This window comes from Silurus aristotelis (assembly GCF_946808225.1).
Source record: "Silurus aristotelis genome assembly, chromosome: 9".
Lineage (NCBI taxonomy): Eukaryota > Metazoa > Chordata > Actinopteri > Siluriformes > Siluridae > Silurus > Silurus aristotelis.
In genome coordinates this window covers 24529009-24533858 of record NC_139582.1, presented here as the reverse complement: position 1 = coordinate 24533858, position 4850 = coordinate 24529009, and the positions used below count along the sequence as shown (strand labels likewise).

Here is a 4850-nt window from a genome sequence, read left to right as displayed (position 1 = left end):
CTTTCGGACACTGAATATTTTATGCTGGTGTAAAGAACTTCATATGTTTTACATTTGTGTTTAGTCTTTTGTGTGACGCTTAGATTATTATTATAAATAGCTGCAACTCCACCTCCTCTGCCATTTAGACGGGGTTGGTGTATGTAGCTATACCCAGGAGGACTCGCTTCATTTAATGCTAAATATTCATTCGGTTTAATCCATGTTTCTATTAAACACATTATTTTAAACTCCTGGTCGGTAATAATTTCGTTTATAGTAAGCGATTTAGACGTGAGAGATCTAATATTCAGCAATCCTATCTTTAGATCAGAGGTGCTGGCTGTGCGTTCAGTCCTATTTAATTTAATGTTAATCAGGTTACTAAAACAGACTTTCTGAGAATTCCTATATTTTGGTTTCGCTCGGGTGACAAACACAGTCTCAATTTGGTGGATCCTGAGTGACGACTCTGTGCAGCTAGCAGACGGTCGGTTTAGCCTGTCTGTCTGCTCCCTGGCCTTGGCTCTAGACAGTCACTTGTTAACTAGTGCTGTTCTGAGACTATGACCTATACTACAAGAAATGAGAGCAGCACCTTCCCGAGTGGGATGGACACCGTCCCGCCCTAACAGGCCAGCCTTGCCCTCAAAAATGCTCTAATTATTAATGAAGCTTACATTGTTTTTGGAGCACCACTCGGACATCCAGCAGTTCAGCGACCATAACCTGCTGTAGGCTACATTGCCACGTCGCATTGGGATGGGGCCAAAGCATGTTACTGCAACGGACATTGCCTTCGCTAATTTACACACCTCTATAATATTACTCTTAGTTACCTCTGACTGTCAAAGGCGTATATCATTAGCTCCTATGTTAAAAACTATCTTAGAGAACCTGTGCTTTCCTAAGAATCTAAACTGACCTGCTATGTTCGGCGCCCTGGCTCCCGGTATACACATTACCTGTGCTGCTGGTGCCCATAAAGGTCTAGCTAATTTCACGTGCCTCAGAATGGAGTCTCCTAAAACCAGAGCTCTTTCAGGTTTCTCAGCGGGTGCTTCACTGAGGAGAGCAAACCTGTTGGACACGTGAAGCGGAGAGGAATGGTGCTCCCATGGGCGAGCCTTAGCGTTAGCTTTGGCTTTGCGAGTATGCCGCCGAGTCGTCACCCATTCGCCCCGCTGCGAGGGCTCTAATGCCGGAGTCGGGGGGAATATTAACTACACCTGGGGGATCCAGACTTTCCCCTGCAGAACCTGGACTGCTCTCGCACCCACTACTTCTCTCTAGACTCTGGATGCGCTCCTCTAATGCTAAGATCTTTTCCGTCAAAGAGCAAACTAGCTTACACTTCTTACAGATAAAATTATCGCTAACAACGGAGAGAGACTGACTAAACATGTCACACTTCACACACTGAATGAACTGGATGTTTGCCATAGCAGAGAAATTACGTACCTTAATGTGGGTAATGTAGTGTGTGTTCGTAGTTCTGGTGGGAATGTCCTCCACACGCTCTTCCGAAAGCAAAAATACACGAGACGGAGCCAACGGAAAGTAAAGGATGCAGGAAATCAAAACGATATTTTGATATTTTAAAGCGATGATTTTTATTTTTCTTTCTAAAGAAATAGGTTGTTAACTCTTGTCAGGTAACATGTAATTTTTTTCTGTTCCAAACACCTTGTTAGGTGGTGCACAGATCTGGATTTTAAACTGAGATACCTGGATAACAAATTGTTGCTACAAATTATTACAATCATCTTAAATGTCCTTGTTTGCAGTAACATTAATATTACCTTTTATTGAAACTAAGGGTCCCAGATTTGTCTATCAGGCTGCCTGTATTAAGGAGTTTTCATAACTCCATATGATATGTTTTACACCAGAGAACAAGCTTTACATCACATGTGTCAAACTCAAGGCCCGCGGGCCAGATGTGGCCCGCCATGTCATTTTATGTGGCCCGCGAGAGCTTAAAAGTTTTGAGTGTCTAAAAATAAATAGCAAAAAATAAATTAAGAGCGTGCTTTGACCAAAAACTACATTTCCCCACAACGCCTTTCGACTACGCTAGCCGCGGCAGTGTCCATGCCAACGAGTGAAATTGAGATATAAATAATGATCCCAAAATGTCCAGAAAGAGAAAAGTTGATGCAGACGGAAGACTGTTTCAAGAAAGATGGGAAGGCGAATACTTGTTTGTGCTTCAAGGAGAAAGACCGGTATGTCTTTTGTGTTACGAGGCGGTGTCGGTTGTCAAAGAGTACAATTTGCGTCGACATTTTGACACCAAACACGAAGCTAAGTACGCTAAAGCTAGCCTTCAAGAAAAGCAACAAATTGCCCAAGAATTAAAAGGCAAACTGCGGTCGCAGCAGAGTTTGTTCATGAAATCCACAGCCAAAAACGAGGCCGCAGTGAAAGCTAGCTTCATTGTGGCTGAAGAAATCGCCCACGCTTCCAAGTCTTTTTCAGAGGGAGCGTTTTTGAAGCAGTGCATGCTGAAGGTCTGTGAGCAGGTGTGTCCCGACCAGTTACAGACTTTTAAAAATGTCAGTTTATCAAGAAACACCATCGCCAACCGAGTGAAGGACCTAGCAGAAAATCTTACAACACAGTTGGCCGAGGAGACACGCAGCTACACAGCTTTTTCATTAGCTGTTGATGAAAGCACAGATAACACGGACACAGCGCATTTATCAATTTTTATTAGAGGCGTAAAGTCGGACCTCTCTATCACTGAGGAGCTGTTGGATGTGGCTGCAATGCATGGGACCACGACGGGACAGGACATTTTTGATGTGGTGGAGAAGTCCGTAAGTAAAAATGCATTGCAGTGGGAAAACTTGGTAGGATTAACTACAGACGGTGCACCGGCAATGTGTGGAGGAAAAGTGGGCTTGGTTGGACAAATGAAGGGGAAAATGCAAAAAATGAACCGTCACACGCCTCTGATAACGTATCATTGCATTATCCATCAAGAAGCTTTGTGTGGGAAGGTGCTGGGGATGGAGGACATTGTGACCACAGTCATGAAAACAGTTAACTTCATTCGGGCGCGTGGCCTGAATCACCGTCAGTTCCAGCAGTTTTTGCTGGAGATGGGCTCGGAACACGGGGATGTGCTGTACCATACAGAAGTGCCGTGGCTGAGTAGGAGCAAAGTCCTCAAGCGATTTTTTGAGCTCAGGGAAGACATTGCTCTTTTTATGCAGAGTAAAGGAAAACTCATGTCTGAACTATCAGATCCAAAGTGGATGTGTGACTTTGCTGTGTTGTGTGACATAACCGACCATCTCGCCCAGCTGAATCAGAAGCTGCAGGGACGCAAACAAGTCATCACGCAGATGTCCGACACGATCACGGCTTTCCAGCGTAAATTGGACTTATGGATGTGGCAAGTGAAACAGGACAATCTTGTCCACTTTCCTGTTTGTCAAAGCATGTCAGCCTCATTTCCCGAGACTTTTTCATGTGCTCAGTTTGCTACCAAACTGAGCTGGTTAAAGACTGAGTTTGATCGGCGCTTCTCTGACTTTAGAGCACAACAGTCTGGCTTTGACATCTTTGCCAATCCTTTCACCACCGATGTCTGCACTGCACCCCAACACCTTCAGATGGAGCTAATTGAGCTTCAAAGCGACAGTGGCCTGAGAGCAAAGTTCCAGGATGCTGCAATCCAGGACTTTTACCTTCTGCTGCCCCCTGGTTTAATGCCACAGCTTCGACTTCATGCTGCCCGTGTTCTGTCCATGTTTGGGAGCACCTATCTGTGCGAACACTTTTTTTCCATAATGAATCTGAACAAAAACAAGCACAGATCACGCCTCACGGATGACAACCTCCATGCTGTTCTACGCATTGCCTCAGCACAGGACCTAAAACCAGACATTGACACACTGGCAACGGTAAACGGTGTCAGACATCTGGTCAGAAAACACACAGGTAAGCATTTTTTTTAAAACTTAATTAAAATATAATAAAATGTAATTCAACCAAGAAGAAGAACAGTTAAACTGTATGCAATTTAATAATTGTGCTTGCATTTTGTTTTGTGTTTATCATTTTCAGAACATGATCAATCAACAGTAGACAGAGAATCCACTTGGTGTGTTCAAGGACAGGCAGCATCTCCTCATCAAAGACTGACCGAAAAACTTGACCAATATAGTTGTGAACTGAGTCAACCTTTATTTTGGTATTTTTAGTTGATTACATATTATTTATGTGTAGCTGCTGTTGTAATTATTTAATGTTTGCAGGTCTTATGTGTGTATGCAGACAAATTGTTGTCATCAAACCATCAGTTGGATGCAAGGCTGTGTGCAGCCTTTTTTTGTAAAATGCTACATGTGTCATACATGTTCTGTGCAGCTCAGTTTTATGTTATTTTTCTTTATTCACTTGGACAGTTTGATCCTTCATTAATGGAGTTATGTGGGTTTTCATAAGCTGACAAAATTTAAAAGGATTTATGTTAGAGCAACAAGCTAACATATGTTTTCTATGCAATTGTAATTGTCACTTGAATAAGTTATAATAAATAATGAGTTATTTAACATTAAGGAGTAGTTACATTTATTTTACATTACATTCGATTACATTTAGTTACATTTATAAGTTACATCTGGCCCGTTGAGGACAGCCATTATGCTCATGTGGCCCTCGGTGAAAATGAGTTTGATACCCCTGCTTTACATTATACCAGCTGACATTTGACATTATGCATAGTGATCCCAGGCTTGTGTGCAGCTGTTCAGCTATTAAAAGCCATATAATGAAGCTCCCAATGCAGAGGTTTTATGCTAATGTTGCTTCTAAATGCAGTTTGAAAATCTGTATTGAGTGACTCAAAAAAGCATAGG

The 4850-nt window shown here is 42.6% G+C and overlaps 1 pseudogene across 1 annotated transcript; it reads left to right on the top strand.

Moving 5' to 3' along the window:
* Positions 1-2114: 2114 nt before the first annotated feature.
* On the top strand, positions 2115-4077 carry LOC310731598 (general transcription factor II-I repeat domain-containing protein 2B pseudogene; annotated as a pseudogene). The gene is made up of 2 exons: positions 2115-3893; positions 4057-4077. The product of its transcript is annotated as a general transcription factor II-I repeat domain-containing protein 2B pseudogene (transcript).
* The last annotated feature ends 773 nt before the right edge of the window (positions 4078-4850 follow it).